Raw genomic sequence first — 25,245 nt, 5'->3', positions numbered from 1 at the left:
ACCCAGAATTTGCCTCTTGGATTGCCAATGCCATTGGATCCCCACCAGTTCTCATGATTTAATTAATGAACATATAACTGCCAATTTCCAGAAAGGAGAAAGCCAAAGAAAAGTAGGGATGGTATTATAGACAATAACTCATTGTGAACCAGGAAGGGACATTATCTTTCTAGTCATTAATGAATTAAAAACCCAGCCAAGGGACTTCCCTGGTGGCACAGTGGTTAAGAATCCGCCTGCCAATGCAGGTAATACAGGTTTGATCCCTGGTCTGGGAAGATCCCACATGCTGCAGAGCAACTAAGCCCGTGCGCCACAACTACTGAGCCTGCGCTCTAGAGCCCCACGAGCCACAACTACTGAGCCTGCATGCTGCAACTACTGAAGCCCGCACGCCTAGAGCCCATGCTCCACAACAAGAAAAGCCACCACAATGAGAGGCCCGCACACCACAACAAAGAGTAAACCCAGCTCGCCGCAACTAGAGAAAGCCCGCGCGCAGCAATGAAGACCCAACGCAGCCAGAAATAATAATAAAAAAAACAAAACCCAGCCAAGGCATGAAGTCAAGGCATGAAAGGGGATCATCAGCACACAGAGGTGTCTGACTGCAAATTTCCTTGGATCTAGGAGCATTGGCCCCAGTCATCACGTGTTGTCCCTTGGGGCTTGTCATGCCATGACTGGTCTTGGCCATTTGGAGTCCAAGAAACAAAGTCAAGAGACTGAAATGAGAGTGGGCATCTAGAGTGGCTCTGAGGCTCCGCAACTGGATAGTTTTCACTATGAAACCTGACATAGAAAAGTGGGCCTTGGCACTGGCACGTTTTTATCCCTCTCTTCAATGCCTATCTTCCTCTAGCCCTGCAGCACCAACACACATCACTTAAGACATTGATTAAGGAGGAAGGACAAGACGATCCTTCTTCAGAAAAGGACAATCACCCAGAAAAAACCAAATATGCCCAGTATTCTGACAATTATCTCACCACTACTTATAGGAATGCAGGTAAGAAAGTATATTCTTCTTTACCTCCCAAGAGGCAAGTACTTAATGGGAACAGGGACACACAATTCCTTTATTGTGACCTCCATATCTAAATTTTTTCAAGGTAACATAATCTACATGCACAATTTGGAAATATGTAAACATCCTGTGGGCAGTAATCATGGTCATCTTACTCGCTGTTGTATGCAAAGAAACTAGCACAGTACCTAGAACATAGTATGTATTCATGAATATTAAATAAAGAATGAATGAATGCATATGAGCTCACTCACTTTTGCGCTTCTATCTGAAATCTCTTTCTACCACTGCCCATTCAGCAAACTTCTACTCACCCTAATAGTCTCTGCTCAGCTGCCATTCATTCTGTGAAATCATTTCTTTCATTTCAGGAAGGAGAAGACCTCTTTGCCTCTGTTACCATACAATCTAGAGCATGTCTCCATGTAAAGTTTTCTATATGCAAACAACAAAACCCATTCTGGCGAGTTCAAGCAGAAAGTGACTTGTTAAAGGATATTGGGTGGCTCCCAGAATTTTGGGGAGGGATGGAGAACCAGGTCTGAATGCTACCTACCTAAATGTAACAGCCAGGAAAGAGCCCGACCACGCCAGCTGCTTGAGAGAGACATGGCAACAGCTGCTGCTGCTCCTTAGCACCGATCAGCCAGTGTAGACCTGAGGATGTAAGCATGGCTACTATCGCCTCAGAATAACTAGACACCTCTACCACCTTCCTCATCAGAAGATCCCATCACCCGTGCACTGCTGCAATCTCATGTTGATCACTTCCACCTCCGCTTGTACTAGCACATCCAATTAGAAGAATGTAGACCACGTACCTGACATCTAGCCACAAGGGGTTCTGGGAAATGTACATTTTAGTTGTCCAGTCTCTGTAGCAGAGGAAGGTGAACTAGAAGGTATGTTGAGTGAGTCATCCAACTCTATATGTGCTACGCTCCATGACACCATTGTCTCCTTCGCTTGGTATGAATTCCCTAAAATCTGAGAGAAGAAAATCAGCACCATGGAGGTTCAATGCAGAAAATCCAACATGTAACCAATAGGAGTTCCAGAGAGAGAGAACAGAGAAATATGAGAGAGAGAAATAATACAAATTAATTTCCCAAGATGAAGGACAAGAGTTTCCATACTGAAAGGTGAGAATTTTAAAAGACCCCTCCTAGATACATCTCTGTGAAATTTCAGAACACCAAAAATAAAGACCCTAAAAGCTTCAGAGAGAGAAAAGGGTCATCTACAAAGGAAAAAGAAAGAAACCGACAGGCATAGCAGCACTGGGTGCTGAAAGAAAATGGAACAATATCTTTAAAACTGAAGAAAAATGGTCTTTGACTTGAGTTCTATCCCAGATAAAATGTCATTAAATAATGACGGCAGGATATCTTTATATATGCAGGGCTCAGAAAGTTTACCTCCTATCCATTCTTCAGTTGGGAGTTACTTGAGAAGATGTGCTCCAGTCAAACGAGGAAGTAAATCAAGAAAGAGGAAGTCATAAGATCCAGGGAATGGTGCGCCCGATTTAAAGGAGAACCGAAGGGAAGGAAAACAACAGCTAAGTATCAGTCCCGGAAGACCATCAGTCTACATTAGAGGAGGTAGGTAAATGGAGAGTTCCAGGCGGAAGGCTCCGGGGAGAAAAGAACCTCCATAAACTACACAGTATGCTGGAGACATTCTAGGAGCATAAGCAGATGATAAAGGCAGAGAATACAAAAATTAAGGCAAGGGGCTTCCCTGGTGGCGCAGTGGTTGAGAATCTGCCTGCCAATGCAGGGCACACGGGTTCGAGCCCTGGTCTGGGAAGATCCCACATGCCGCGGAGCGACTGGGCCCGTGAGCCACAATTACTGAGCCTGCGCCTCTGGAGCCTCTGCTCCACAACAAGAGAGGCCGCAATAGTGAGAGGCCCGCACACCATGATGAAGAGTGGCCCCCGCTTGCCGCAACTAGAGAAAGCCCTCCCACAGAAACGAAGACCCAACACAGCCATAAATAAATAAATAAATAAATAAATAAAATTAAAAAATAAATTAAGGCAATTAGAAATTCCAGGAAAAATTAAAAACTGTAAGAAGATGAATGTAATCATAGCACACTACTCTGCTCTCCAGAAAGATAATGCTGTAAAGACTCTTTAATGATTTCCAATTTTTAAAATCAGCAAGACAAAGCACACACAGAAAAGACTAGGAGTGTTATGAATCTTGTTAGTGTAAAACTACAAATTCAAATGAGAGATGTAAGAAGGAAAGAGAGGTGAAAGGAAGGAAGGGGTGACTATGTAATATATGATGCCTTACAAATCGCGGAGTATAGTACCCAGCATCCTTAACCTCCTCTGCTAGCACTAGCACCTCAATTTCCCTTTGGGTCATTTCCCCTCCACAACATGCAGGCTTAATGAGACTGTTCATCCACACGACCTACACTCTCTAGCCAGTGGGTGAGCGTGTGGCCCAATGTAAGCCAATCAGACTTTCTCTTCCTGGTAAATTAAGAATCTCCACTAATTCACATCGGGGAGTGCCCTAAAGACACAGTACATTAATTCCTGCTCCTTTTGGATTCCCAGAACAATTCTTATTCCTTGCTTTTCTAAAGCCTGACTCTTTAGCAAGAGCTGGTTTCAACTGATAAGATGTAATAAGATAAATAAAAATTCAATTACAGTGTTTTAAATTTCAAAATCTGGGAACTGAAAATAGTGATGTAAGTATGTGAAAAGTGAGGGATTAGAGGAGGGATTAAGTAAGCAAAACTCTCATATCTTAACAGGAAGTCAGTGTAAAAAGTGTAAAGCTGGTACATCATGAAAGGGCAGTACTATAGCAAATTATTTATCAATGTGGAGGCAACCATCAGAAAATTTAAAACTTTGAAATTTAAAAAGAGAAGTGGTTTCTGGGAAAAAAAGGGACCAGGCTAGGGAGAAGTAGAAAAGGAGACTATTTCTTTTTGTCATAAACTCATCTTAACTTCTTAGTTTTTTCCCTGTGTGTATTTATTAATTGATAAAATTTTTAATGTTAAAGAGGTGGGAAAAATAAAGATTGTTGGCCTGTCTATAATGGAGATGGTTCAGAATTTCAAATCCATCTTAAATAGACAGAAATAAGCTCTGGAAGCTGTTCTGGAAACTGGCACATTACCTAACATCCCTGTCTCAGACTCCGAGGAAGCAAGACTCCCTCCATTGGTGGATCGCCCCTGGACTCCTGGACTAGGCAGAGGCCACTGCCTCCTCTGAATGCCCTCACAGGGACCCCACCTGTGGATCACCTCGAGAATGCCTTTGCACTTTCTTAACATGCCCTTGCCAAGCTCAGAGTAGTTGGCACAGGATTCAGATGCTTTGGCTTGTTCTCTGCCCATCTCTTTACCCAACCTTCACCCTGCTTTCCTAGAAAATCAGAATCAGTCTTATCTTTACTCTCAAGGGATAAAGACAACAACATCTCCATATCTTTAAGACCATGAGATTTGTTTTGAATGTGAGTCAATTTTTACTGTTCTGATAAGACAAGGATAGACCTTGATACTGAAGGTATGGAGACAGCACTTTTCCTGGGCTGAATTAGAGGAAATCAGAAGCTTCAAGGTATGTTTGTCTTTCTCTACCAAGTAAAGCTCTGAAGGTGACTGAAGCCTCAACAATGACCCAAGTCATAATAGGAGGCAAAAGGTGGCTACATGCGTCTTTTCCCCACCTTCACATTCCTGTACTCTTGGGTGAGAGTAACCAGCTCCTTTTTCCACATGCCTCTGCCGTGCTCAGTCCTAGTTCTGAAAGATGGTGGGTGTTCAGAGGAGAGGAATGAAGGAGTCTGAGGCTGGAAGATGTGAGGGAAGAAATGAGATCAGTTAGAACTTTTCAGGCTGCAGACATACTGGAGTCAGGTAAAGAATTACTGACATTTTAAAGGCAAGCTGCCCAGCACCTTCAACCTGTCACTGAGTCAAATCTGGGAATTCCCAGAGGTGTCTCATATGTGCTCATGACCGTCCCCTCATCCTCTATTCTGGTTCTCCTGTTAAGATGTTTACATCTTGGCTCAATTAGCAATTATAAAATGGAAGTGATAATTCTGGCCCATAAGAAAAATGCATGCAATCACTGAGCAAGTCAGAGGGAATATGCTCTGTAAAACCAAGGTATGGTCCTTTTCACAGTGTAGTACCTTGGACAGTATTAGGAAGTACTGATATCAACAAATGGACTTATAAAATTTATCCAGCATATCATTTGGGCATATCATGGTGAGATTCTAATCCCAACCTTGTGGATCAATATTGGTCCACTGGCACAACCATATGTGCCAATGGCACTATTTTAATAAATTACAAAGAACTATTACAGCAAATTTAAACTCAATTGAAATCCCAAATGATTACCGCTCAAATTCTAGCTCCATTTTTTAGCATCTGTGTGACCCTACAGGGAAGAATCTAGATTTTGTAGGGCCTGAAGTGTATACAAGTTGGGGAGCCTTTTAAGAAAAAGAATATGAAATGCATAGATTCAAAATCAGTACAGAGGGACTTCACTGGTGGCACAGTGGTTAAGAATCCACCTGCCAATGCAGGGGACATGGGTTTGAGCCCTGGTCCGGGAAGATCCCACATGCCGCAGAGCAACTAAGCTCATGTGCCACGAGTACTGAGCCTGTGTGCCACAACTACTGAAGCCTGAGTGCCTAGAGCCCGAGCTCCGCAACGAGAAGCCACCGCAATGAGAAGCCCGCGCACTGCAATGAAGAGTAGCCCTTGTTCTCCGCAACTAGAGAAAGCCAGTGCACAGCAACAAAGACCCCATGTAGCCAAAAATAAAATAAATAAATAAATAAATAAATAAATAAAAATCAATACAGAGACTTGGAAGAGGCTTGTATAAGTGAGAGGACTGAGCTTAAACTTTATTAGCTTCATTAGAGACCTGCCTCTAGGTACCTGGGAAAGTTACATGACTGTTCTGAACGATAGTATACTTACCTATAAAATTAGGATAATAATCATTACTCTGTGGAATTAAGGAATATATATATATATATATATATGATATATATATGATCTATCTATATATATAATTTTTGAGTTCCAGATGCTCTCAACACAAGATTTTATATATATATATGTAACTTGTTATGAATATTCAAATGTAGAGTCCATATAATCTAATGATTAGGTTAAAAATTTTTTTTTCATGATTTCTATCTGATTGTGTTTTTATATGGATAGATCCCAATGGACACAGAGACTAGATGCTCAACAGCCAGTAACATAAACTCTCAGAATTGACAATAAAGCATCGAAATGGAGCAGCGGTTGTCAGACGGGATCTTGGCAAAGACAAGGAAAGCAATTTGAGGGACCGAGGTAAGTAGGGTGGAATGTTGCAGATTTGAACGTTAAGACCACTCCACTACCACATCACCCTCTCAAACAGTGTTTTAACCAACACAGCCTCGCTTGAGCCTCATAGGCCCCTATGAGGTAAAGGTGATGCTCATCCTTCAGGGCCTTCTTAGCCAGCTCATTCCACAGCCCACCTTACATGCAGCAGAGAATCAAGCCTAACACCTTCATCATCATTTATCGAGTGTCTCTCAAATGTCAGATTATAGTGCTAAGTGCTTCACATGTGTTTTCTCATTTAATCTTCCAAGTGCCATTATTTCTATTTGACACCGAACCATTGGAGCTGAAGTTCAATATCTTTCCAAAGATTTGCAACTAGTTAAGTGTCTAGGCACCAATGATTTTTCTATGTTAACAGATTTGGAGTCCATTTGGGACCCACAAAAGTTTTGGAATCAGCAGAGAAATTACTTGAGCCCTGGCCTGCGTCGAAAACTGAACCCTTATCCTCTATAAGGGAGTATATTCTCCTCAAGAATTGACATGGATAACATCACCAAGACCACAGGTAGATTAGATCATTTCTGGGGCTGTGTCTTATTGGTCTCTGTATTGCTAATGTCTAGGACTGTTGCTTGCAAAGTAAATGTCGTGAGATGAGGGAGCAAAACGAATACTTTGGTCATGCGACACATGAGAGGCAGGGCCAGGAAACCCAGATCTTCTGACTCTTGGCTATCGACACTACTACTGTTGACACTACTGCTCCTTCTCTATGTCACTTTGGCTGCTGTAACAAAAAGACCCCAAATACAATGGTTTAAACACACAGAGGATTATATTCTTCTTATGTAAAAGTCCGTGTAGTCAATTCAAGAGAAGAAGATGCAAAGGAAAGCAAATCCCTTTCCTGTAAACACCTAACCAGGAAGCTTCAGATATCACTTTCAGGCACATTCTACTACCCAAACAGTCATATGGCCACATCCAGCCACAAGGAGTGCTGGGAAATGTAGTCTTTACACCCATCTAAAATTTCTATTAGCAATAAGATAGGACAATGGTAGTCCTGGCCACGGAGAGGCAAGTCACTGTGTACAGTGGGAAAAGGACTAAACTCAAGAGATGGGTATAGAGGGGTTTTCTCACCTGCAAAATATAATAATAATCATAACTACCTTGACTCAGTTTTTTCAACTCTAAACAATAACAACAATGGTAATTAGCATTTACTGAGCATGCCCCATGCTCTAGGGGATATACCATATACTTTACACATACGATTTAATTCTATTTTCCCAACAACCCTCTAAGGCTGGCATTATTATTGTCCCTTTCATTTTAGAGATTAGGAAACCAAGCCTCAGAGGAGTTAAGTAGTCTGCCCCGCGTTCACAGTGAACGTGTGAGTCACAAAACCAGACCTGGGCTCGCTGACTCCAAAGCCCAAGCACGGGCCCCTTGGCTACACCTTAAGTGGAGATCATAGCAGTATCAGCATTGCAGGGTTGTTGGGAGCATGAAAGGGGATGTGACGGATGGAGCACACAGTAGGCCCTCTCTACCTTCCTCAAGGAAGGCAGTGTGTCTGGCTGGGGCTTTAGGCTTCCTTGTCTGAGTTGAGTAAAGAACCTGGCTCCAGAATGGGGACTGTCCAGAAACAGTTCACAGTCGCTGGAGACAGGCTGGAGCCGAGAGGAGGAGGAATCAGGTTTGAGAGAAGAGGAAAAAGCAATAAACTGAAAAATCACAGCTCTGCAGGCAATGGAATCTATTACTCAGAGATTAAAATGTCACAAGGAGTACACGTCAGCTCCAGACTTTGGAAAATGTTTTTTTCCATCATAATTACTGCTCGCCACTAACACAGAAGACTATTTCCCTTCCTAGGGAGGAGCTTGCCCCACTTGGTGTCTTTCTAGCCTTCTGCAGACCTCAAAAGTTGCTTCTTACATTTGTTCAGAGTATTAACAATGGCCAACACCAGTAAGCACTTACCATGTACTAGCTACTTAGAGCTTATTAATCCTCCAATAACCCTGTGAGATGGACACTATTCATTTCATCCTGTCTTTACAGATGAAGAAACTGAGGCACAAAGGTATTAGGTAACATGCCCAACCTCACACAGCTGGTGATGAGAGAATCAGGATTTGAACCCAGCTCATCTGTTCAGGAGTGTGATCTCAATCACTCCTCGAAATTTCCCTCTCACAGCCCAATTCTGTTCATGGGAAAGTGGGAAGCAATACAAGTCCTCCCAGAAAGAACCTGGCAAGTCTTCCCTTTTTTTCTTCCACATTGAAGCACAATGGGAGCCAAAAATCTGAGGCATGGAGGGAGTCCACGTCTAATGTCAAATCCAACCTCAGCTGGGGTTAGTAAACTAAATTAAGAGTCATACCCAGTGGGATCTTACTAGCTAACCTTTAAAAATGATTTTGTAGAAGAATATTATTAAGTAGGTAAGATCATAAACAGCACGTATAGTGTAATTTCCATTTAAAAAATAAGTTTCTAAACACACACACACATAACTGGAAACTCACACATCAAATCATCATGAGTCCTTCTACCTGAATAGCAAGATTATGGACAGATTTGTTCATCTGATAGCTCTCCTTCCCCCCGTTTCCATCCAGATCCCTATATTTTTAAAAATCAAGTTTAATAGCCTTTATGTGACTGATTTATTTATTTTTTTACTAGAAGAAATACCTTAAAGTTGATTTTAGCCTACCTGTGTCAGTGAATCTTTTAAAAAATATTTCCTTTTTAGATGGGGAAAAAAGGGAAAATTTAAAATAAAAATTCAGTATCAGAGCATTCATTTCTCAGATTTCTAAATAACAAATTAACACCTTATCATTTATTCTGTGAAGTCATATCCTTTTCATACTCATTTAAAGGAAGAAAAAAGTTGAAGAGGACAAGGAAGTATAACAAGAAAACAATGAGAAAGGAAAGGATGACCAAGAGACATCAAATATGGAAGGCATGCTGTCACCGGCCAGCATTCAAGAGCCTCCCAAATCTCGCCGGCATCTCCACTCACCAGGAAAACTCACAAAGGTGACTCAAGTTCAGGAACAATCACAGGCTGGTACCTGAAATCACCTGAAAAAAAGCTGAGCATGGCTACCTCCTAAACAAACAAGGTACTGCTTCTTTCTCTTCTATTTTTTTGAACCAAAATTACACTAATAGAAAACTTGGAGGACAGCACAAAGAATTATTTTTTTTCTAAACCATTTGGTAGTTAAGTTGCCTAACTGATGGCCCATCACTCCTGAATACTTTCATGTGCAATCCCAACAATCAAGGACATCATCCTGTATAACCACAGTTCAAGCATCAACATCAGGAAATGCACACTGATACACCACCATGGTCTAGTCCTCAGACCCCATCTGAGTTATGCCAATTGCCCCGATCACGTCCTTTACAGAAAAACGACTCAGTCCAGAACCAGGCGACAGTCGTTGTCTGTCTCTTGTCAGACTATTCCTTTAGTCTGGAATAGTTTCTAAGTCTTGTCTTTTGCAACCCGACACTTTTGAAGATTTCAAGGCCAGTTATGTTGTAGAATGTCCCTCAATTTGGGTTTGTCTCTGTGCTGTGACTTTGTTAAATTAACATTTGTTAGGCTGGAGGACAGGGTGCTGGATGGTGAGACGCGGTTCAACAACAGATCATAGGAGAAATTGACACAGAGAGACTTACGACTCGCAGGTCCCGGAGGAAGGACATGACCCCCCTTCAGGGGCCACCCGGGGAGGTGGAGGCAGAGTGCAGACAGGGACAGCACCTGGGCAAGTGCCTTTCTCCGGGTCCAAGCGTGGAGTGCCTGGGGGTTCCCTGGGCAGGGCCACATTGGTCAGTTCAAACCAGAAGAGCAGGCAGACACTGAGGGCCTAACCCCTCAGGTTGTAGGTCTGGCAGGGAACCCAGAGAAAGGGTCAGCGAATCTGAGGTGGCCGTGAGGAGAGGCTGCTCGGATTTTTGTTGCTGTGGAAGAATTAGCAAAGCGCTTCGACCACCACTGAGGACGTTTGCTTTCTGTGTGTGAGAAACAGCAGGGCCAGGAGATGTGGGGAAACAGGAGGAGGTAAAAGGAATTAAAAGAAAAAAAAATCGAAGGGAATTTAGCCTCACATTTGGAAATCACGTTCTCGTCCATCGTCGTAATTGAAAAGGCAGGGATCACATGCACACGTTACGGTTCCAGCGCTCAGAAGCAGGTGAGGCCAGGATAGTTTTCATCCGGATCTGCAGGCAAGTGTTCCGACAGAGCGGCAAAAGCCAACAGGACTTCCTCATCCCATCCCCAGTGCCGCCTCTCCTTTCCCCACTCCCTCCTCCTCCTCAACCTTCCTTTTTTCATCCTCCCAAAAGCAATTAGCCAAGATTTCAGTGAGATCGAACTTCATGAAGAATGCGAGCCCCCCCCCAAGTTTTTGTTTTTAATTAAATTTTTATTGTGTAAAATATACATGTCATAAAATGGACCATTTTAATCATTTTTAAGTGTACAGTTTAGTGGCATTAAGTACATTGACATTGTTGTGGAACAATCACCACGGTCCATCTACAGAATGTTTTTCATCTTGCAAAACTGAAACTCTGTCCGCATTAAACAATAACTCCCCATTCTTCTCTCCCCCAGACTGTGGCAGCCACCATTTTATTTTCTGTCTCTGTGAGTTTGGTTACTCTAGGTACCTCATCTGAGTGGAATCATACAGAATTTGTCCTTTTGTCACTGGTTTATTCCAGTTAGCATAATGTCTTCAAGGTTCATCTGTGCTGCAGCCTATGTCAGAATATCCTTTTTAAAGGATGAATATTCTATAAGATTTTAAAAATTATGTAACTACAGTAGTCTGCTAAGGCTGCAAAATATAACAGGCTGGGTGGCTTAAACAGCGGATATTAATTTTCTCACAGTTCTGGAGGCTGGAAGTCCAGCACTGAGGTGTCGGCAGGTTTGGTTTCCTCTGAGGCCTCTCTCCTTGCTGGCAGAGGGCTGCCTTCTTGCTGTGTCTTCACATGGCCTTTCCTCTGTGTGCTTGCATCCCTGGTATTCAAATTTCCCCTTCTTATAAGGACACCAGTCAGACTGGGTTAGGGCCCATCCCAATAGCCTCATTTTAACTTAATCACCTCTCTAAAGGCCCCATCTCCAAATACAGTCACATTCTGAGGAACTGGGGGTTAGGGCTTCAACATATGAATTTGAGGGGGAAACACTTCAGCCCATAACAGTAACCTTGCTGAGAAACAAATTCCTCAACTGTATGAAAATCACTGTGGCCGCCCCATAGGGCGCTGGTTCAGAAGATGCCCATGAAGAGCTTGGCAGGGCACCGGAGCATGGCCACCTCTCTACGAGATCAGCTAGCATCACTGTTTCGTTTTCCCAGATCCTAGTATGTGTCCTTCCAGCACATGTTGAGTGCACAGTTAACAACGTGTGTTACTTCTTTCATCTTGGATTGGGTGGGGGCTTGGACAGCGAGAGGAAGGAGACCCAAGAACACATCATTGCAGGACACGGAAAAGATGGGGAGGCTAACACAGACTTCAACGGCTAAGTTCTCCTGTCCCAGCCAACCTGAGATTTCACAGCTGCCTTATTTTAATGATGGGTGAGCATAACGGTTATAATTGACTGTGTGCCAGGCACTGAACTAGGCACTCTATAGAAGCTGTCTCATTTAATCCTCAAGTTGGTACTATTACTATCCCAGTGCTCAGATGAGAAAGCCGAGGCCCAGAGAGTTTAAGTAACTTGCCATGTCATAGAGAGGCCAAGTGCTGGAGTCAGCATTCAGACCCAGAAGTTCTGCATGGTGACCCCAAGGGGGTCCAATGACCATTACATAAAAATTAAATATGAATATGAATAAAATGATAAAAGTACTTATATAATGAGGGGGTATGGTTAGAGGATAGGATATGGCTATTTTCCTTCATTTAAAATTTTCCACTTCTTCAATAGTGTCTGTGGAATTCATTATTTTTAATTTAAATTATTCTAACACAAGACTTTGCATGCTGGGGCACTTCCCTCTGAAGGATTAAAAAAAAAAAAAGTGCATATACCATCTATCAGGTATTGCTGCCTAAATAATTGGCCTGTTTGTCCTCACCTGGGATTTTAAGAGCAAGCATCCACCTGCCCCCTTACAGCCCCATCTGTCTCCATCAATAATAGATTTTCAAAACACTGCTTTTTAAATTTTTTTCTTCTCCTTCTTTTTTTCCTTCCTCTCTTCGTTTTTAAAGAAATACATATGTGTGAGCTCATATCAACTTATCCTTGGAATATGTGTGTCGCAAGCTCTGGGCCCCTCAAGTTTCAATGTGATGGATGTCTTGGATTTGAAGAGTTCTGGGAAGAATCACAGAGGGTTGGGTTGTTTTGTTTGTTTTCCTAAACTGTAGACTATTTTATTCTCAAAGCAGTAAGAAAACCCTAACCTCACCACACCCACCCTTCCAAGCCAATTTCTAGGTTGTTCCTCTAAGAAATGCATGAAGTTCCACGTAATTCCCTGGCGATACAGTGGTTAAGACTCCACGCTTTCACTGCCGAGGGTGCGGGTTCGATTCCTGGTCAGGGAACTAAGGTCCCGCATGCCATGAGGCATGGCCAAAAAAAAAAAAACAGAAAAAAAATTGGTGAAGTCCCTATGAAGGACAGTAAGAAAATCCCTTCCTCTGCAAATTGTCTAACTTTCTGGATTCCATGGGAAGAACCATCTTTTTAATTTCTGACTTCTTTTTCCTGAACCTTGGACAGATTTTGATCTTGTATGATTGAATTTGCATGAGATATATAACATTAGAAGTAATTAAGTCTCCTCAATGCTCTCTCAACATGACCCAATCTTACTTTTTCAGCTCCATGGAGATCTCAATGACATCTCCAGCTCACTCAACATGTCTACACCATAAAACCTACTGGTTTCACAGCTAGTTACACAGCTCCTGAGAGGGTGGACCTTGACACACCTTGTCAGGTGACTGCTATGCTGGCCACAGCTGCCACTCCAAGCCAAAGACGTCCAATATGGGCCAGACCTAAGGAAACTGTGAGGTGGCCTGAGCTGAGAATGCATCTTAGTTGGGAAGCCCCACACTAAATGGTAAATATCCAGTCTGATCATCTTGAATGCTGGACGCAAAGAATATAACCACAGCACAGAGGCAGGAAGAGGAAAACTAGAGACAGAACCAGAAACAGAGAGAGTCCTGAGCAGGGAAGACTCACTAAGCAAAGAACAATGGTTTCTCCTCATAAGAGAAGACTAGACTATAGTAACTGGAATTGCTGTGATCTCCCGCATAGTTTTCCAGGTGCCCATTAGGTCTGAGTGTGTAGCTGCTGAGATGGTTTTCTTTGCTAACTCACTGCACACGTGTATTTCTATCAAAATCTCCCATTTCTTGTGGTGTTCTTAAGTGTATCACTTTTTTGTTTTTTTGTTTTGGTGTTTTTGTTTTTTGGTAATTGGAAAAAGCCCAACACCTTATCTAAAAATGAATTCATAATCCTCTCTCCCAAATCTACTCTTTCTCATTCATTGCCTATGTCTACTTTTGGTATCACCATCCCAGTTTTTCGATTTCTCCCAATACCTTACCAGTCTGTCAATCCATTTGCCAGGTCCTCTCAATTCTACCTCCACAATACAGCTCCAAGATATCAGGGTTGGGTAAATATTCCTCTCCCGTAGCACTACCCCCCCAACCCTTCACTCTTGGCAGACATCACTTATTGATCACTGCACTCTTTCCCACTTACCTAAGCAAGGCTAAAAGCCATAATAGATCTACTCCTTGAATGTTTATTTTATATATAAGGTATCGTGCTAAGCACTTTGCATGCCTTATCTTATTTCTCATAGAAACCCTGTGAAGATACTCTATTGGTTTTTTCATTGTATAGGTGAGAAAACTGAGGCTCAGAGAGTGAGGAGAAATACCCTGGTTCCTCCCTTCCTCCAGTCGTCTGGTCTTTCTCTGTGGCCACCCACCGATGGAACTCAGCTGGAATTGGTTGGCAGGGGACCCAGGGAAATAAAGTTTGCAGGAGTTAGCTCCTTGTGGTGCAGAGCAAAGCAGAAGAAGAACAGGGATTGGATCTGAGACCAAACAGAATGCCTGGTGAGAAGCTTCTTCTGATTTCACAGCCAAAAGGAATGTGTCCTGACTCTGAAAGATGATAGCACTTGATCCAGAAATTTCCTTCTGCACTGAACACTATTTATCATATTTGCTTGTGTATATAATATGTTATTCGCAAGTCTTTTCTCCTTTGGTCGATAGCCTGTAAAATTCTCTTGGGTAAGATACAAGTGCAAATTATTATCACTCCTGTCGTAACGGTTAGCCCCACGCCTTGCTCAATAAATATTATTTAATGAGGAATGATGCATTTTCAATGCCTGTGCTTCTTTAGACTAAGGAGTATAGCAACATGTCAGGAGGGTATGCCAACTACAAGATAAACACCATACATTTTCCTGGAGAGTCAATTTCACAGCGTGGTAAGTAACTTTAAACACAATTTTTGTATGAAAACAAAAATTGAAATCAAACAAAATGTACATGGTTTTCTTTAAGATAAATTACTTCAAAAAATACTAGGCTCTCTATGTATTCATTTTTTAATTCTTTTGTTTTTCAACAAGTATTGACTGAGCATTTTCTATATGCCTGGCACTGTTCTAGACAGATCTGATTCCTGCCTTCAGGGATCTTACAGTCTAGTGCAGAATTCTATAAAGAACCGACAGCAAATGTTTTAAGCTTCCTGGGCCAAACATTCCTTGTTGCATTACTCAACTCTTCCTTGTAATATGAAAGCAGCCACAGACAACACCGAGATAAATGAGTTTCTATGTTCCAATAAAACTTCATTACAAAAACAAGCAGCAGGCAGGATTCAGACAATGGGTCATAGTTTGCTGATCCTGTCTAGCAGGGAAAACAGACATTAAATAATTTAGGACGACACACTGTTAGAGAATAATATAAGATGCTCTATGGGCAAAACCAGGGTAAGACACTTAGCCCAGGAGCAGGACCAGCTTTGTGGGTGTGCAAGCAGGGCCACTCAGAAGGGACAGCGTGCTTGGTTTAATGCTCTGTTGTCAGCGTCCTGAAATTCTTAATGATGTTATATTTGAACTTGTGAAGTCAGAAAGGACAATGGAGCATGCGTGTGAGCAGAGCTGCTGTGCCAGGCGTTAGTGCACACACGTGGGGGCTGGAGTACATAGGCATGGCAGCGGGCAGCGCCAAGCACCCGGCCTGGCCTTCTGGTGAGCACGTGCACACCTGGGGCTGTCCAGAACCCCTCGGAGCAACGAGGGCAGCCCTGCCTGGGACCTGGACCCAGATTGGTTGATGGCGGCAGCAGCAATAGCAGATGCAGTGGTGGTGGCAGCAGTGGCAGCAATGGCAGCCGTGGGAGAGTGGAGCGGTTCCAGGGGCAGTGCTGGGACACATGGTGGGAGATTGGCTAACCCATTTCTCCCCAGAGCCCGTCCCTGTGGCATCTGCACAAATATTAACTCTCTAATCTGAGCACCAGGACACTCAGGCACTCAAGTGGTAAAGCTTGTCAGTAAATTATTACAAATTAAGGGTGTACACATTGACACTGCAATAACGCATATCAGGGACTTATTAAAATTTTTCAAAGAATTTAGAATTTCTGGTTTTGAAAACTGTTACAGCATTGCAAACCAAACATACATGGGCTTAGAAATAGAAATTAAATGTAAAGATTGTTCCATTCAATAGAATAGAACACTGTCTTCACACAAAGTTTCAGATAAACAAACAATTAACAAAGAAGACAATATGTAAATGAATTTTCTTATATTTGAAGATACAGTGATAGAATGCATATCAGGCATTTTGAATTATATAAAAATCATGCAGCCACTTTTGGTTTCTTGTAGATTTTCACAAGTTGCAGGAACTGTCAGAAAACACTAATTAACATTAAATTTGTGTATAAAAATCATATAATTAACTGATTAGGTAATATAAATGCTATATGTAAATAGCACTTATTTAATTATTTATAAATAATATAAATTTGCATATTAAGTTCAGAATTACATGAAACTGATTTGTATGAAGAGTTAACTCCGTAGAAAATAGTTCCACAGGAATCATCACTTCTAGATGTACTGAAATTTATATTTCAAAATAATTTACCAGGTGTGTATCCCAATGTTGTCATAGCCTATAAAACTCTCTTATCTGCTCTGGTAACAATTGCATTAGTAGATTTTAATTGTCAAAATTAAATTTATCAAAAAATATTTGTAATTTTACATTTGCCAACAGCAACTGACATTGCTTTCAATTATATATATTGAAAAATAAGTTATTAAAAGTACACATTTTTATGACCTAATGAATGAATATGTAGGAAAGCAAACCAGAAGAATCTCGGTATCATATTAATCAGTATTATTCATTGTATTATATAAAATTATGACATCAAAAATATGTTTTACCATTAAAAAACCATTTGTATTGTTACTCATGTATCACTACACTCATCACATTTTATAAATAATAAAATTATTATAAATAATAAAGTTATTATAAATAATATAATATTTTAAAAGGAAAAGCTTTATATTTTACCTTTAACTGCCCTTTTTTCCCTGCTTTTCGAACAAGGGGTCTGTATTTTCATTTTGCCTTGGACCTCACAAATTATGCAGTTGGTGCTGTCCAGGAATCCAGGCAAGCTTTCCTGAGGAAATAAGTAGAAAAGCCCAAAAGCAAGAGAGAGCTTGTCACACTAGGGCTGTGCTTCTCAAAGGGTGGTCCCGGTACCAGCAGCATGGGCATCACCTGGGATCCTGTGAGAATGGCAGATTCTCAGGCCCCACCATGGAAAGTAGGGGGTGTCGGGGGGACCGCTGCAATCTGATTTTACACTCCCCCCAGGTGGTCCTGATGCCCCTCAAGTCTGAGAGGCACTGCTACAGGGGGACTGAGAGAAGAACGGGGGGTGTGTTGGGAGGTGGGGGAGGAGCCAGGACCAGGTTCTTAGGACAAGGAGGAGAAAATGGAGGTTTTGAAGCAGGAGTAAAAGCACAAGGTCCTCAAGGGTCAGTACATCCCACCCCCATCCCCTTCCCGATCTCGTCTTCTACTGCTCTCCATCCGTCTCAGCCACGCGGCCGTCCTCTGACATGTCAGGCAGTCCCCTGCCTCAGGGCCTTTGCGCCAGTGACCTCCTCTTCTTAGAATGCTTTCACCCCAGGGCCCTCTTGCATTCTTTGGATGTCTGCTCCAATGTTACCTTCTCAGGAAGGCCTTCCCTAGCCACCCTATTTAAAATCATCCCCTCAATGCACACATACACACACTCACACCTCGATCCCCTCTTCCCCGTTTTATCTTTCTCCGTTGCACATACCAACACCTAATATATTATACCACTTTCTTATTTTTCGGGTTAAGTGTCTATCCTCCCCCATTCCCCACTGGAATGCTAGCTCTACAAAAGTAGTGGTTTTATTCTGTTTCATTTACCGATATATTCCCGGGGGTCTAAAAATACTGGTAGAGAGGGAACACTCAATAAATATTTATCGAATGAACAAATGAAGAGGTTTCAATTCAAGTAAATACATGACTATAATTAATAAGAAAGGGGTTCTCATAACCCGGTTAATAAAGTTGCTAGCAGTTGTTGTTAACTTGAGGCTGTGAGCTGGGTTTATGCATGGAGGTAGAGACCACCACAGCTCTGGGAAGGGAAAATCCATGTGCTCCCCTCACCTCCTCGCTTGCAGGGGTTGAGGCCACGTTACTATCCTGCCCAAAGGACCGTGAGTAGAAGAGGCACGACCAGACCGTGGATGTTAATGGGAGTATCTCCTCCACTTCTTCCGTCTCATTTGGCTGTGACCACGCACGTTTGTCTGGAGCCACAAGGTCAATGCAGAGAGGAAAGTTCCTTAGGCTTTCTGTGAGGGAGAAATAAAACTGTGTTGTGATAACAGCATTGAGATTTCAGGGCTTATTTGTTACTGCACTGTAGCCTAGCCTAGCCTGACGACTAGAGTCATTATCGACAAGCAGAGATAGAGAGCAAATTCAGAAAAGTTGAATCTTCAGAGCAATTCTACTATGAAGGATATGTATTTGGTAGCTTTAAGGAAGATCCTGGACCTTGTCCACAGGTGTAAGTATACGAAAATGCCACCTGACAATGTCCCAGTTCTAAAAGGCAGAAACTATGAAATGAACATGTAAAAGTGTACAGAGGCAGAATCTATAAGTATGGACTATGGATCAGTCTGTCTAGGTTTGATTCTCAGCTGTCCCACTTACTGACCTTGACCAAGCTAATTAGCCCTCTGGGCCTCAGTTTCCTCACATGTAAATAAGGATAATAATATTAACTACTTCGAGAATTGTTAGAGGATTGGATGAAGTAAGGGAAGTAAAGTGCTGGGTTCTCAGTGCTTGACACAAACTCACTAAATTTTCACAGCAACTCCATGGGCTAGATACTATTTTTACCCCCGTTTTATAGATGATGAAGCAGTTGCACAGAGAGATTAAATAACTTACCCAAGGTCATGCAGCTAGTAAGTAATGGAGCTGGGATCTGACCTCTGCAGTCTGACGGGAGGGATGGGGATGAATCCTGAGCTGGGAGTTAGGCGGACTGGAGGCAAATCTCAGCCCCAACACTCACTAATCAGTTGACTTTGAAACAGCAACTTAACTTTTTGCGGTCGTGATTTCTCTATCTCTTAAATTAGGGAAATAGTAATATGAAAAATAATATTAATCCCTACTACATCAGGCAGTTGTTGAAGGCCAGCTGGGATAGTGTTATAAAGCACCTCCCACATGCCTGGCCCAGAGGAGATGCTTGCTGAGTGTTAGCTACTGTTGTAATGACAACATCCCGCGTGGCCACAGTCTGAGCAGCTGTCTGGAATAGAGTCACAATATAGTGGGCCACTGGTCAGTCTCTTCTGCTCCTCACTGGAGTTTATGGGGAGACCTATTCCCTTGCTCTGGTATCACACATCTAATGTAATAGTGCAGCCCAGGTAACCGAGGGCAGCCCCATTTCCATTCCCCAGGATACATGTGGGATGGGGGGCTCCAAAGCAGGGTCCCCTCCATCCCACCACCACCACCATGACAGCTTTTCCCTACGAGGCCTGCCTCTCTCATCCCCCTAGAAGCCTATTAAGGCTTATCTCTTTGGTTAGGCCAACGTGGCCTCCTGGCTGCAGGTCAGAGAACAAGGGGATTAACAACTCAGGAAATCTCTGCTGCCTGCATGCATGCCCTGCTCCTTACCACTTTCATCCCGAGGCAAAAGAAGCTACTGATTTTCCGAATCATCATCAACAACAAGAAAGTTCCACAGAATCATGACAACCAGCTCCGTTGTATTGTTCAGATGCCAATTCTTTGAAAATCCACAGTCCTCTGATGACAGCAATGTGGGTACCGGTGAGTAGGGTGAGTGGATGGGGGACAGGTCTTAGGGTTGGATATAGTCTTAGGTTTGGTTTCAACCTGCCTCCAGGGTAATGTTGGCCTAGATGCTGCCATCATAGCTTGAGGACTCATTACTCCCTAGTGGCCACTGTGGGTTTTACCAGATAGAACAAAGAGCAGCAAGAGATGCAGGAACAGTGGTTAGCTAAGGAAACGGCATTTCCCAGGGAAACAGCGTCCTGTGAACTGTCACAGCATTTTAGGTCTTTCAGAGATGTTCCTGTTTTCATCTTTCCTCAGTACTTCCTGTTTCTCTTTCACTTAGTTTCTCTCTCCTTCACTATGCCTCTCTCCCTTTCTTCTTGATCTTCCTCTCCCCTTCCTTGCTACCCTCCTCCTTCCCTGCCTTCCTCCTCTAACAGCTATGATCTTTCATATGTGTTGAATCTGTATTGCTGTTCCCTGTTATTAACAACTAGGACAATTTATCCCCCCAAATAGAAGTGACCAGATTTAACAAATAAAAACACACAGCGCCCACGTAAACTGGACTTGTAGATAAACTTATACCAAGAAGATTATTTGTTGTCTTTCTGAACTTCAAATTTACTTGGGCATCTGACAGTGTATTTGGCAGCCCTACCACCAACTAACTGTAGGTCAGTGTGGGTCTCGAATAATGTTTGTCCTGTGAATCAGTGGCTTTTAGAAATGAAAGAGATGTCCCATACTTGCTCTGTGGTAAACTTCATAACGCTATTATTATTTTTAAAAGGTGAGGAACCAATATTCCCTGAACCCTCCACATAGCAGTTTTTGATTTCTTGCTTTTTTATAATGTCTACATCTTCAAGGAGCTTTTCTTTGAAGGCAGCTGGCCTTCTTAGGGCATCCCCAAGCCTGGCAACCCCTGGGCAACCCCCCAGAGGCTGGAGAAGGCCGTAGCTCAGAGAGCAAAGAGTTCCAAGTGGTCAAATTTCAACAGGAATGTCAGGCCTCTGTGAGGGGGAAGGTTACTTCTGCAGGGGGTGAGGGGAAGGGTGGATTATAATATTTTTCTTTCGTTATCACATCTTTGCCTCTTATTTGTTATATCTCCACAGTCACAGTGTGTGTGGGGTTGGTGGGGTGGAGTGGGGAATACTCCCCCTTTCTTATGTTCCTTTGGCGCTATTTGCGAGAGAAGCTTACAAGAGAAGGAGTGATGGCCAAGTCTCCCCAGATGACACTGAGCTCAATCACTGCTGACAGTTAATACCTAGTTAATACCTGGCCTCCAAGCCGGATAGCCTTCCTGTCTGCTGGTGTCTGAACAAACACAGCAGGCATTTAAAGGTCACGGGGTTGCATGAGGTCAGCAGGGCCCGACCTTCCGAAAGCTGTGGTCATCTCCCCTCCACACTGAGAACATTTTTAAACGACTCCAGAAGCTACAGCTCCTCTTCCCCAAGGCACTGCCAGGGCCTGCAGCCAGGCCCTGCCGTTTCTGAGTGGCGTGGTCCAGGCCGGGCTTTCTGCTCTCCCTGCTGGAGGCCCGCCATCCTTATTGAGTGTATTTCCAAGAAAGCAGTTGACAGGCTTGGCAGTGCTATTCCTGGAAATGTTCAATAGGCCATCTTCTGGCAGGGGCCGCTGCTGACGGATGGGTCGGAAGGGGAGACCACGTGCTCAGCGCCATCTCCACCCCGGCCTATTCCCAGGTGCCTCCGAGCAACAGCCGTCCCCAAATACCACGGGCTGTCAGCTGGGGGGGCTGCGGGCCTCACTTCCTCCCTGGCAGGGCAGCTGCCAGCGAGCTTGCTGCTAAATGAAGACAGGCGTCCTGTGACTATAAATTATAACACACAGCAGCTCCAGCTGATGCACTGCCTGTCCCGCAGGAAACTCCACAGGGGACACTTGCCCGCTGCCAAAGGGCATTCTAGACAGTGGCTTCAGCTCTTGTGGCAGCCTCGGGAGAGAGGCCAAGCCTGTCGCTGGGCAGAGGAGCCCTGGCAACTCCCAGAGGCTGGAACTTCCGTCTGATGTGGGGCGCAGTCCCGACCTTGGCTTTTCTGCCTCTGCACTATTAACCTTCAGGGCCAGAGACTTCTTTGTGGGAGCAGTCTGTGCACCGTCGGATGTCTAGCAGCATCCTTGGCCCCCGCCCACTGGATGCCAGTAGCACCTGTACCTGCGCCCTCCTCCGCCAGTTGTGTCAACCAAAAATACCTCCAGACATTTCCAAATGTCCCCTGAAAGGCAAAGTTGCCGTTGGTTGAGATCCACTGGTATACAGGAAAGGAGAAGGGGGCCTTTTGAGGGTGATGCCAGAGAGGGAAAGACAGAATCGTAGAATTTGGTCTCCATTTGAGCTGTGTGATGCCAGGCAAGTCAGAGAAACCTTGGGCCTCAGTTTTCTTATCTCTAAAATGGAAAGAAACAGAAGGGCAAACCAAGGGAGTGGGGAGATCAGTTCAGATAATGCATGGTAGGCACTTTGAGAGGTATTAAAGCACCACAGAGAACATCATAGCAGTAGATTACCTGATGCTTGAATCCTTCCCTACCTCAAAGGGTCTGGCTCCCTTTGAAAGGAAAAAATAGCTGAACATTTATAAAATTCCCAAGATTCTTAAAAAAGAAACAAATACTTTAGAAAGCTTTTCTCTTTATTATTATTTTTTCTTCTGAATTCAAACAAGATTAAGTATGCTATGACTGCCTGAGGTTAATGAACATGATTTTTTCTTATCTTCCTTGAAAGAGGTTTTGTATCTTTTGTTTTTTTACCAACACCCTAGAAATTGCACCCCTCCAGTGAAAGAACAGAAAGTAAGAATGGGAGGGTCCTTCTATTTTCTTCATAAAATTAATACCTTTTTCTTTATAATTTATAACAAAACCAATAAATGAAACCCCACAGCCCTATAGAAAGACACTGTTGCTTTAAATGAGCTTTACTGTTATATAATTCTCTGGCTGACTTCACCCAGCCAGCTTTCAAGGAACTGTAAAGAAATCTTTAAACGCTAATATTTCTCTTATTCACACTGGCAGAAAAACACAAAGGAAATGGGCAACCTGAACTACCTCAATGGTAAAAAGTGAAGAGCCAAGTCCTTGATGACAGGTCTATATATGCCACCCCTGCACCCCTGCACCGGCCCTGGTCTTGGGGTCCTTGTCAAGCTCCAGGCAGCCATGGCCCTTCCTTTGTGGCTGTTGTCCGTTGGAAGAGCCAAGGCCACATTTGCTTTGGGAAACAAGACACTGTAATTAATCAAAGAAAACAAAAACAGCTTCTTTTCCATAATGGGCCCATCGAAGGGCTTTTCTAGGAAAACCTCCATCAAGCTGTTCCTTCTATTTACCTAAAGGCTAACAGCCAAGGGAGGGGGTTGGAGGGGTGTGTGAGGAGGTATCCATGGAAGTTTATTCCCAAATAGTCCCTTCCCAGAAAAAGACTTCATTGTGCTAATTCAAAGTGCTGAGCATCAGCTAACAGCAGGGGCCCCGTGGAAGAAATCAAGTCTCCTCTTTCTGAGGCATCACTGATCCTGTACTGACCCAAGAACTCACCCTCTTCTACATAACTATTCTGATCAGACAGGATTCCCAGAGGGGACCTGGGAAGTGAGACTCTGAACCAAACTAATGAAGAAGTGTCAGAAAAGGCAGCCAAGCAGCACTGTTGTAAAACCAACTCTTACCACACGCTTACCTCATTAGAGAAGTAAACACAGTGTAATTCTGGCACAGTGGTTCCCCCTTACCCGGGAGGGATACGTTTCAAGACCCCCCAGGGGATGCCTGAAACCTCGGATAATACTATATATATATATATACTATAGATAATATGTTTTCTCCTACACGTAAATACCTGTGAGAAAGTTTTGTTTATAAATTAGGCACAGGAAGAGAATATCCCAATTGCCAGCATCACTACCCTTGTGCTTTGGGGCCATTATTAAGTAAAAGAAAAGTTACTTGAACACAAGCACTGTGATACTATGACAATTGATCTGATAACCAAGACACTTACTAAGTGACTAACAGCTGGGATGTGCTGGACAAAGGGATGATTCTCGTCCCAGGCAGGATGGAGCTGCAAGATGCAAGATTCACCATGTGACTCAAAATGGCATGCAATTTAAAGCTTATGAGTTGTTTATTTCTGGGATTTTGCATTTAACATGTTCAGACTGAGGTTGTCTGTGGGTAAGTGAAATCATGAAAAGCAAAAGCATGGATAAGGGAGGGGTTACTGTGCTAGGTAAAGACAGGTAGGGTTGGGACTAGGGTGAGGAGGGTGAGGCATCACCTCTGCTGTAAAATTTAAAGATACCAAATAAACCCAGGCATCAAATAAACATAAATAACATTCTAATGCAATATTTTAAAAAATCAAAATTAATGTCAAAAATTCATGATGAACAATATATCAGAATTTAAAGACGGGATCTGGTTTCCCAAGTATTGTATGTTCCCAGTGACCAGCACTTGACTTCGAATGGACTCATAGGTCTCGGTGAAGTAGGGTAACCAAAGGAGCCAGGATTCAGAGTCAGAGACAGAAGAGCAGCCTATGGCTATGTGGCTTTCAGCATATTCCCAGCCTCTCTGAGTTCTGGTTCTCATTTGTAGAGTGGGCTTAATATTGGCCTCACCTGCCTCACAGGGGTTGTTAGGACCAAATAAGGTCTTGTTCACGAGAGCATTTGATAAACTGTTTATCTTTGAAAAGATAAACAAAGTAACCTAAGGCATCCTTGAAATGGATAACAGAAAGTATAATAATAATATTGGAAATTGTAGTAGAAGGTGATATGGGACATACTTGGGGAGGGAAGGAGAGAAAAGGCAGGAGAGAAGAAAAGGGTGGAGGGGTAGGGCAGGCTGTGTGCTGGGAAGTGGGAGGAGCCCAGATTCCAGATTCTGACCTGAATTCAAGTCTCTGCTCAGCTATTTACAATTTGCAGAGCTTTGGCCCATTTTCCAGCCTCTCTGAGCCTCAGTTTTCTCATTCTTAAAATGGGGACAATAATGCATTGACCATGTGAAATAATATGTGCACAGCACCTAGTATGGTCTGGTACAAACTAGGTGTTAACCCCTTTCACCACACACACACACACACACACACACACCTCCCTGCATGCTTACACCCACACCCCAGACTTCTCCCGTGAAGAGTAAGAAAGGGTAAGAAGGAGAGAAACAGGAGAGGTAGGAAGAATATAAGCCAAGATTGGAGGAGGTAAGAGAATAGAATAGAGAGGGGGAAAAGAGAGAGGAAAGGAAGGAGGAAGGAAAGGAAGAGAAGAAAGTGGGGACACTCAGTCCTGTCCTAAGCTGAG

This window comes from Balaenoptera ricei, chromosome 10 (genome assembly GCF_028023285.1).
Source record: "Balaenoptera ricei isolate mBalRic1 chromosome 10, mBalRic1.hap2, whole genome shotgun sequence".
In the NCBI taxonomy this organism is placed as follows: Eukaryota; Metazoa; Chordata; class Mammalia; order Artiodactyla; family Balaenopteridae; genus Balaenoptera; species Balaenoptera ricei.
This window is presented reverse-complemented; position numbering follows the sequence as displayed.